Genomic DNA, 11,556 nt, shown 5'->3' on the forward strand with positions numbered 1-11,556 from the left:
AGCTCTACACTATATACACACAGCTCTACACTATATACACACAGCTCTACACTATATACACACAGCTCTACACTATATACACAGCTCTACACTATATACACACAGCTCTACACTATATACACACACAGCTCTACACTATATACACACACAGCTCTACACTATATACACACAGCTCTACACTATATACACACAGCTCTACACTATATACACACAGCTCTACACTATATATACACACAGCTCTACACTATATATACACACAGCTCTACGCTATATACACACAGCTCTACACTATATACACACAGCTCTGCACTATATACACACAGCTCTACACTATATACACAGCTCTACACTATATACACACAGCTCTACACTATATACACACAGCTCTACACTATACACACAGCTCTACGCTATATACACACAGCTCTACGCTATATACACACAGCTCTACACTATATACACACAGCTCTACACTATATACACACAGCTCTACACTATATACACACAGCTCTACACTATATACACAGCTCTACACTATATACACACAGCTCTACACTATATACACACAGCTCTACACTATACACACAGCTCTACGCTATATACACACAGCTCTACGCTATATACACAGCTCTACGCTATATACACACAGCTCTACGCTATATACACACAGCTCTACACTATATACACACAGCTCTACACTATATACACACAGCTCTACACTATATACACACAGCTCTACACTATATACACACAGCTCTACACTATATACACAGCTCTACACTATATACACACAGCTCTACACTATATACACAGCTCTACACTATATACACACAGCTCTACACTATATACACACAGCTCTACACTATATACACACAGCTCTACACTATATACACACAGCTCTACACTATATACACACAGCTCTACACTATATACACACAGCTCTACACTATATACACACAGCTCTACACTATATACACACAGCTCTACACTATATACACACAGCTCTACACTATATACACACAGCTCTACACTATATACACAGCTCTACACTATATACACACAGCTCTACACTATATACACACAGCTCTACACTATATACACACAGCTCTACATATACACAGCTCTACGCTATATACACAGCTCTACGCTATATACACAGCTCTACGCTATATACACAGCTCTACGCTATATACACACAGCTCTACGCTATATACACACAGCTCTACGCTATATACACACAGCTCTACGCTATATACACACAGCTCTACGCTATATACACACAGCTCTACGCTATATACACACAGCTCCACGCTATATACACACAGCTCCACGCTATATACACACAGCTCCACGCTATATACACACAGCTCCACGCTATATGCACACAGCTCTACGCTATATGCACACAGCTCTACGCTATATGCACACAGCACTACGCTATATACACAGCTCTACGCTATATACACAGCTCTACGCTATATACACACAGCTCTACGCTATATACACCAGCTCTACGCTATATACACACAGCTCTACGCTATATACACACAGCACTACGCTATATACACACAGCTCTACGCTATATACACAGCTCTACGCTATATACACACAGCTCTACGCTATATACACACAGCTCTACGCTATATACACACAGCTCTACGCTATATACACACAGCTCTCGCTATATACACACAGCTCTACGCTATATACACACAGCTCTACGCTATATACACACAGCTCTACGCTATATACACACAGCTCTACGCTATATACACACAGCTCTACGCTATATACACACAGCTCTACGCTATATACACACAGCTCTACGCTATATACACACAGCTCTACGCTATATATACACAGCTCTACGCTATATACACACAGCTCTACGCTATATACACACAGCTCTACGCTATATACACACAGCTCTACGCTATATACACACAGCTCTACGCTATATATACACAGCTCTACGCTATATATACACAGCTCTACGCTATATATACACAGCTCTACACTATATATACACAGCGCTCTACACTATATACACAGCTCTACACTATATATACACAGCTCTACACTATATATACACAGCTCTACACTATATATACCAGCCAGCTCTACACTATACACACACAGCTCTACACTATACACACACAGCTCTACACTATACACACACAGCTCTACACTATACACACACAGCTCTACACTATATACACACAGCTCTACACTATATACACACAGCTCTACACTATATACACAACTCTTCACCGAATACTAAATATAGACAGCTGTAAATTGTATGCTATATACACACAGAGCTACTTTATATATTATATATACAAAGCACTACGCCGCATACTTGTCTCAGATGTGTCAGAGGTGACAAGACAGTCGCCCTGCAGTGGTCTGCAGGAGATCTCCACTTTTGGCAATGCAGACAGCTGCCCAGATAGAAGGCTGTGTTTAGGACCCAGCGACTACCTCCCTTTAGTCTGGGTGTATATATACCTGGTGTGTCTAGGTGGGCGTCGCCGGTTATATTTCTTCCTGCTTGGAACTTGGCTGAAGTAGTATCACGTCCTCTTTGGAGTCTTGAGGCCGTGTGCCCTGTTGGAGTTTCTTCTTAAGCTAAGTTGTAATTCCCCAGTGTTGTTTTCCCCTTTTGTCTTTAGAGTGCTATCGGAGGTTGACTAGTTCTCATCTCCTTCCACCCCCAGTTGTAGCCTTACTCCAGGGCGAGGCACGTGATCGGCTACAGCTGCGGAGGCTGTATTGGGACGGTAGGGGAAGACAGGTTGATGCTAGTCCAGTCACCATTTCCCCTTTCCCTAGTGTCTGGGCTCCCTTTACCTTTCCCCCCCTGTATTGCACCCACTCCTGGCATGACATTATAACCGGCCAAGCACGTTTTTTTGAAAAAAAAAAAAAAAAGACACAAATCTGACACTTTGGGTTCCTTTTTTTTTTCCGTGTGTTTTTGGGTGTGTACCTTTTTTTTTTTTCTTCTCTCCCTTGGTATGGGATTGGTTGCAGAGCAGCTACACGGGCTGTCTCTGGAGGTGAATGACCTCTGCTTTGAAGTACAGCAGCAGTTTCAGCGGCTGCAGGTCACCAATGTGGGGGTCTCTGCTGGTAGGCCTGTCCAGCCTGAGCTCAAGGTTGCCCTCCCGTCCAGGTTTTCAGGAGGTAGGGACAGGTTTTTTGTGTTTAAGGAGGCATGCAAATTGTTCTTCAAACTTCGCCCTACTTCTCTGGTAATGAGGAGCAACGGGTTGGCATTGTGATCTCTCTACTGCAGGGCGATCCTCAGTCATTTGCGTTTTCGTTACCGCAGGATTCGGTTCGTCTCCAATCTGTGGAGGGTTTTTTGGAGCTCTTGCCTTCATCTATGAAGACCCTGACCGTGTCGCCTTGGCTGAGTCTAGACTACGTCGCCTTCAGCAGTTGTTTCGGTCACTGGAGACGTACAGTTCGGAATTCCGTAGATGGGCAACGCATTCCAAATGGAATGATTCAGCCCTTAAAAGTAAATTTTGTGAGGGTCTAACGAAAAGGATTAAAGATGCCTTGGCTGTATATGAAACCCCTCAGTCCTTCGGGATAGTCGAATGCGACCTCCTTCTCCGGGGCCTTCTTGTCGGGGTTGTGTACCTTTGCCAAGGGAGCGGTCTGGGGGTGAACCAGTACTGAGGGAAATGGAGGAACATATGCAGTTAGGGGGTGTCTCTACATCATACATCTCCCCGGAGAGTTGCAAGAAAATAGGCATTTTTTTTTTTTGTGGGAAAAAGGGACACTTTGTTGGGACGTGTCCTTTAATTCCTAAACAAAAAGAGACTTGATTATCTCTCGGTAGTCTGGAGTTGGATAAACAAGTCTCGCTTTGTCCTGACTGCAGAGGTGGTGCTAGAGAGCAAAATCTAAAATATTTCTGTGTTTGTTGACAGTGGAGTCGGAGTCAGCATGGTTGATGCTGAGTTTGTGAAAACTCATGGTCTTGCTTGTTGTGCTTTAGCTGAACCTATTTCCATCTTTGCCATTGACTCGGCGCCACTTGCACAGAAAGCATTTACTCAGATTGTACATAATGTGAAAGTGAGGGTGGGGTCAATTCATTGTGAAATCATTCCTTGCTATGTTTTGGAGAATCTCCCTACTCCGATTGTTTTAGCTATCCCCTGGCTTGTTAAACATAATCCATTGGTGGATTGGCAAACCGGGGAGATTACTGAATTGGGAGATTACTGCCATGAGAACTGTCTGAATGTTTCCATTGGTGGTGTCTCTGCGGAGATACTGCCTGCTTTTCTATCTGGATTTGAGGACGTTTTTTCTGAGAAGGGGTGTCAGGATTTGCCTCCTCATCGTGCTTATGACTGTCCTATTAACCTGACCCCCGGAGCTAAACTACCCAAGTCCAGACTGTATAATCTTTCTGGCCTTGAGAGACAAGCCAAGAAGGATTTCATTGCTGAAAGTCTGGAGAAGGGACATATCAGAACCTCATCTTCGCCCATAGCGGCAGGGTTCTTCTTTGAGAAGAAAAAAGATGGCGGTCTATGTCCCTGTTTAGATTTCCGGGAATTAAATCAAATTACCATCCGTGATCCATACCCTCTTCCTCTGATTCCTGATTTGTTCAGCCAGGTTGTGGGAGCTAAGGTATTCTCCGAGTTGGATTTAAGGAGAGCCTACAATCTGATAAGAATCAGAGAATGGAAGACAGCGTTCAATACCCCGGAAGGTCATTTCGAGAGTCTGGTTATGCCTTTTAGTTTGACCAATGCACCTGCGGTATTCCAGCATTTCATTAATGATATTTTTCATCATTTGGTGGGGAGGTTTGTGGTGGTCTATCTGGACGATATTTTGGTTTATTCACCTGATTTTTAGACCCATCAGGGGCATGTTAAGCAGGTGCTCCAGATATTAAGGGATAACAAACTCTATGCCAAACTAGAGAAATGTGTTTTCGCTGTTCAGGAGGTGCAGTTTTTTGGGTACTGGTTGTCATCTTCAGGCTTTCGGATAGATCCAGAGAAGATCCGTACTGTCCTTGACTGGGAACGTCCCAAGAACCTGAAGGCCCTGCAACATTTTCTGGGCTTTACTAATTTTTGCAGGAAATTCATCCAAAATTACTCTGTTGTAGTGAAACCCCTTACTGACATGACTAAGAAGGGGTCTGATTTTTCCAAATGGTTGGATGCTTCCCTCTAGGCTTTTTCTTCCTTAAAGAATCATTTTGCCACTGCACTTATACTCAGTCAACCCGATGTTTCTCAACTCTTTATTGTGGAGGTCGATGCTTCGGATGTCGGGGTAGGGGCTGTGTTGTCTCAGGGTTTGTCCCCTGGTAAATGGCGTCCATGTGCCTTCTTTTCTAAAATATTGTCTTCTGCTGAGAGAAATTATGACGTGGGTAATAGGGAACGTTTGACAATCAAATTGGCGTTTGAGGAATGGCGTCACTGGTTGGAGGGGGCTGTCCATCCTATTACTGTTATTACTGACCATAAGAACCTGTCATATCTCCAGTCAGCTAAACGTCTCAACCCTAGGCAAGCCAGATGGTCCCTGTTTTTTACTAGGTTCAATTTTGTTGTCACTTTTTGTCCAGGGGTCAAAAACGTCAAGGCTGATGCCTTGTCATGGATCTTCCCTGGTGGTGGTGACCATGAGAACCCTTCCCCGATATTACAGAAAGGGGGTAGTCATTTCGGCTCTTTTTCCTGAACTGGAGTGTGAGGTGCTGGAGGCTCAGGGGGACGCCCCTGCCTCCTGCGCCATAAAGTAATCAAGGAACATCATAAATCTGTGCTTGCTGGTCATCCAGGTGGTAAGGCAACCGCGGACCTCCTCTCTCGTCGTTTTTGGTGGCCGGGGTTGCATCGGGATGTAATTGAACACGTAGCTGCTTGTAGTATTTGCGCGCGTTCTAAGGTTTCGCACACCTGTCCATCTGGTACTCTTCTTCCCCTACCTATCCCTAGCAGGCCATGGACACACTTGTCCATGGATTTTATTACTGACCTACCGGTTTCTGCAGGCAAAACGGTGGTTTTGGGAGTAGTAGATAGGTTCAGTAAAATGGTTCACTTCGTCGCTTTACCCGCTCTTCACAATGCTAAGACTCTTGCTCAGGTGTTCATAAATGAGATTGTGAAGCTTCACGGAGTTCCCTCCGATGTGGTGTCTGATCAGGGAAGGCTTTCTGTTCTCGACTGGGGTGCAGCTGTCCTTTTCCTCTGCCTTCCACCCTCAGTCAAATGACCCACTCGGTCTGACCAATCAGAACTTGGAGACTTACCTCAGGTGTTTTGGCTCCGAAAATGAGGAGGATTGGGCATCCTACTTACTGCTGGCAGAATTTGCCATCAATGATCATTGTCAAGGATCCACTGGCAGGTTACCGTTTTTCGGTGCATACGGTTATCATCCACAGTTTGGTACTTTCAGTGGGAGAGGAGCTTCAGGAGTTCCTGAAGAGGAACTGTTTGCTTTGTCGCTCTCCTCGGTGTGGCAGGGTATTCTGTGTAACTTGAAGACCATGGGTGATAGGTATAAACGTATGGCTGACAGAAAGCTCAGGTCCAGACCTGAATGTGAATGACTTTGTGTGGTCGTCTACCAAGAATATAAGATTGAAAGTTCCTTCTTGGAAGTTGGGACCTAGGTTTTTTGGTCCCTACAAAATTACCAACGTCATTAACCCAGCAGCGTTTCGTCTTGGACTTCCTCGGGCCCTTAAGGTTCACAATGTGTTCCACAGGTCCTTACTCAAAAGGTACATAGAACCTCTTGAGCCCTCACCTATACCACTGCCCCCAGTAATGGTTGATGGTAATTTGGAGTTCGAGATTTCGAGGATAGTAGATTCTCGTCTCCAACGTCATTCTCTGCAATACTTGGTGCACTGGAAAGGCTATGGTCCGGAGGAGAGGACATAGGTTTCAGCATCAGAGGTGAATGCTCCCAGATTGGTTCGCTCTTTTCACACCTCTTTTCCTGAGAAACCTGGTCCTGAGTGTCCGGAGGCCACTCGTAGGGGGGGGGGGGTACTGTCACGGGTGTGTCAGAGGTGACAGAAGGTCGCCCTGCAGTGGTCTGCAGGAGATCTCCATGTTTGGCAATGCAGACAGCTGCCTAGATAGGAGGCTGTGTTTAGGACACAGCGACTACCTCCCTTTAGTCTGGGTGTATATATACCTGGTGTGTCTAGGTGGGCGTCGCCGGTTATATTCATTCCTACTTGGAACTTGGCTGAAGTAGCATCACATCCTCTTTGGAGTCTTGAGGCCGTGTGCCCTGTTGGAGTTTCTTCTAAAGCTAAGTTGTAATTCCCCTGTGTTTTTTTTCCCCTTTTGTCTTTAGAGTGCTAGCGGAGGTTGACTAGTGCTCATCTTCTTCCACCCCCAGTTGTAGCCTTACACCAGGGATAGTAAGACGAGGCACGTGATCGGCGACAGCTGCGGAGGCTGTATAGGGACTGTAGGGGAAGACAGGGTGACGCTAGTCCAGTTTAGGAGGTCACCACTTTCCCTTTCCCTAGTGTCTGGGCTCCCTTTACCTTTCCCCCCTGTACTGCACCCACTTCTGGCATGACAATACTGTATACACACAGTTCAACGCTGTATAATATACACAAAGCTCTATGCCTTTATATGATATACACATAGCTCTACACTGTATAATATATAGACACAACTCTACACCACATACTACATACACAGTGACAGCTCTACACTATATACACACAGCTGTGCAAAGTATAGTGTATGCACAACTCACATATTTAAAGTCTGGCTGGTTTATTTCAGTCCTCATAAACCACATCACAAGAAAACTTAAGTACAGCCTTTGTCCGGCACAAAGTGAAACATAAAGTAACAAGTCCAAATAGTGCTGGTTAGCCCGCCTAGCAAAGATTCCAGCTTCTTAGTCTTTTAGCAAAGGCACACAATCCTGGAGATCTGCACACCTCCATATACACAGACATCTCTGAGACAAACAGGTCTCATTTTACAAAGTGAACCACACCCATGGGTGGAGATATGGTGAGCAGTCGCCGTCTCTCCCAGCTCTTCAGCTGCTCACAATCAAGCTGTCATGGCCAATTACCCATTCTTGTCCTATATGTACAGTATGCTATATATGCTAAGCTCTATGCCATATGCTATATACATACAGTTCAATACTGTATACACACAGCTCTACACCATATACTGTATGCACAATGCTCCTCCTAACCTCTGAGGAGGAGTATTATTACTTCAGGGTAAGACGTTATAAGATTTATATCAATATATGAGACATCTCCTTCGTATACTGTATACAGTCCTGTATAATTTCCTAATCGATTTCCCTTCAGTTAGATTTTCCATCCTTGTTCTTTCAGGTTTATTTTCTTCGAACAGATAATGGTCCTTTCCATCAGTGACCCCCCGAGGATGGAGCAGGACAGAGACCACATGGCGGCTCGGATATTAGACCTCACCCTGGAGATAATCTACTGGATCACTGGAGAGGTGAGAGCTTCACATCACATCACTCTGATCTCTAGTAATAAAGCCGGAGATGACGGGAAAGGTGAAGGATTCTCAGCCTCTGTGTAGTGATCGGCGTCTCCCCATACACAGGATCACACAGTAGTGAAGACGTCGTCTGGGGAGTGTGTGACCCCCCGTGTGTCAGGAGGGCGGAGCAGGACCCCCTGTGCCATCACCGAGCCTCCACCTCATTCACTGATACATGAGCAGAAGATCCTAGAACTGACCACCAGGATCACTGAGCTGCTGAGCGGAGAGGTGAGCGCTGCCGGGAATGCTGGGACATTGTACAATAACGCCGGGGGAGGGGTCTGCTAATGACCGGTCATTGTGTGTGTGTCAGGTTCCTGTAAGGTGTCAGGACGTCACCGTCTATTTCTCCATGGAGGAGTGGGAGTATCTAGAAAGACACAAGGATCTGTACAAGGACGTCATGATGGAGAATCACCCGTCCATCACATCTCTGGGTAAGAGGAGACCTTCCTGGGTTGTAGAGGAGAGAACAGGTCTGAGAGTCGTCTAGATTCCCCATCATCTGCTCATCACATATAGACAATGTATTCAGACACTGCGGTTATTTCCTATAGATGGATCCAGTCCGAGAAATCCCCCGGAGAGATGTCCCAGTCCTCTATATTTCCAGGATCGGCCAGAAAAGGAGGAAAATGTCCCCCGGGATCATCAGGTAGATGAGATGAGATTTCTGTAGATTGATGTAATGAGGCTTCCTCTGACCTCCTCCGGCCGCCGTGCTGTGCACTGGAGGATCCATCAGATCCTGGTATTGTCGGTCGGTATAAATGGTTTATGGTTTATATAAGATTGTGTGAAGTTCCTGCTGTCTGGAAATTTATATTCAGTGCAGATAAAGGGAAAGTTCTGCAGTGTAGATGTAAATGACAGATAACAGCTCAATGCCAATCAGCTGCTTCTAAGGCAGAATACTGCTCGCTAAAGAAAAAAGTGAATGCTGAAAGAAGTAGGTTTAATCTCGAGCAGTGATGAAAGACTTATTTACTGTAAAAGTGATGATGGCGCTGATTAATGTAAGAACTGTTTTTACCAAACCAGTGTCCACCTTACAATAGACAAAGATCATTTCATGCAGAGAATAATGGTAATATTTCAGTAGACGTGAACTTAGTTGAACGTCATTGCTGTCTGATCGCCATGCGAGGAGATATTTCTCATTTTAGGGTTGATTGGTTCATGTCTAGACATGAACCAAACTAGGGTTCCTTTTTTCTTTTTCTCATGTGTTTAATGTTGGATTCTTGTAGGAAAGTTCTAGTGGAACGACGAGTGGACTTCAACATCAGACATCAGCGTCAGAGACCGGTAAGAGCCTCTCGTGGATCTTGTTTTACCCTAAATGTCTTTTATTATTGAAACCAGTCATGGGAAGTTCAGAAAAATGTGACTCTGATGATAATTATTACTATTATTGATAGCAATTTATTTAGCGACTGTCTGTCCACGGACTCTAATATTGTGTCCTCCTATCTGAAACTGAATTGTTCAGTTATGGAACTTCTTGTGTTTCATCTTCTGCTCATCAGCCTAACCCTGATATTTCCATCTCAATATATGAAGCGGCCATAACTCCATCTCCGGGATGTATTTCCGTTACTCCTTTTATCCAATCATTCGCACGCTCATGTCACCTGCAAATGAAAAAAATTCTCCCACCTTTTTGTGTCGAGGGGAAAAAAGTCTCATTGTCACAGAACTGCACCGTCCACCCTTTCAGCGTACATTGTGTAGTCAGATTAGGACAGATTTCCGAGCTAACGGGAGGGCGGGAATCTTTTCAGAAGGTTAGGCAGTATCTGGCCACCATTAGCAAGAGCCTCGGCCACCCACCGGGGCATGACGCTGGAACCTGGCAATATGTGTTACAGTATTCCCCAGACTTCTTCATGAAGGTGGGATCTGAGGGAAAACTTAAAATAAAAGAGGTCAATTGTATGTAATAAATCAGAAGTATAGCATCTGCAGTAGATGTTATACAGCTACAAAATCTAGATATAGTGTAATCAGGGAGGAGTGTGGCGCCAGAGTACGCGTGTGCCCATACCTTGCTGTCTAGCGCCAATGTGTCTTTACTAAAATGGCGCTGGATAGTGCGCTATGCGCTGATTCCAACGCCGCACTCCTCCCCCGGACTCCAGCCAAAACAGAGGTGCCGCGGCAACATTCCTTCAGGTCAGGTATGTACTTATGGCGCCGGAGCTCACGGTATGCATTCAGTGTCTACGCATACCACGATCTCAGGCGCCATATACTTCTCTTAACTGTAACGGCTGGATGCATTTTTCTGTCTGGATTCGCGCATGTGCAGTCTATAGAGGCTTTGGATAGAAGGGCAAATCCCTGGTTATATTATAGATGTCCCTCAATTCTGTTAATATCCCCCATCCTGGTATATGGCACCCCTCAATCCCGGTATGCATGGCACCCCTCCATCCCGGTATCCATGGCACTCCTGATCCCCATCCTGGTATGCAAGGCACACCTTCATCCTTATATGCACGGCCCCCATCATCCTTATCCTGGTATGCAAGGCCTCCCTCATCCCTATCCTTGTATGCATGGCACCCCTCATCCCTATCCTGGTATGTATGGCACAGCTCATCCCTATCCTGGTATGTATGGTCTCCTCATCCCCCAATCCTGGTAAGCATGGTACCCTTCATCCCTATCGTGATATGCATGGTACCCCCTCATCCCCAATCCTGGTATGTATGGCCCCACTCATCCCTATCCTGGTATGCATGGTACCCCCTCATCCCTATCCTGGTATTTTTAGCCCCTCATCCGTATCCTGGTATGTATGGCCCCCCTCATCCCCAATCCTGGTATGTATGGCCCCCCTCATCCCCAATCCTGGTATGCATGGCACTCCTCATCCTTATCCTGGTATGCATGGCACCCCTCATACCCCAATCCTGGTATGTATGGTCTCCTCATCCCTATCCTGGTATGTATGGCCCCTCATCCATAT

General features: G+C 45.5%; 1 long non-coding RNA gene across 1 annotated transcript; it reads left to right on the top strand.

Annotated features, from left to right (window-relative positions):
- The first annotated feature begins 7,062 nt into the window (after positions 1-7,062).
- Positions 7,063-9,225, top strand: LOC141252647 (uncharacterized). Its single transcript, XR_012314028.1, has 3 exons — positions 7,063-8,810; positions 8,896-9,019; positions 9,140-9,225. It is a non-coding gene; the product is annotated as an uncharacterized lncRNA (long non-coding RNA).
- The last annotated feature ends 2,331 nt before the right edge of the window (positions 9,226-11,556 follow it).

Source organism: Phyllobates terribilis, unplaced genomic scaffold (genome assembly GCF_046119375.1).
Source record: "Phyllobates terribilis strain yellow unplaced genomic scaffold, ASM4611937v1 Scaffold_9299__1_contigs__length_17427, whole genome shotgun sequence".
NCBI classification, from domain to species: domain Eukaryota; kingdom Metazoa; phylum Chordata; class Amphibia; order Anura; family Dendrobatidae; genus Phyllobates; species Phyllobates terribilis.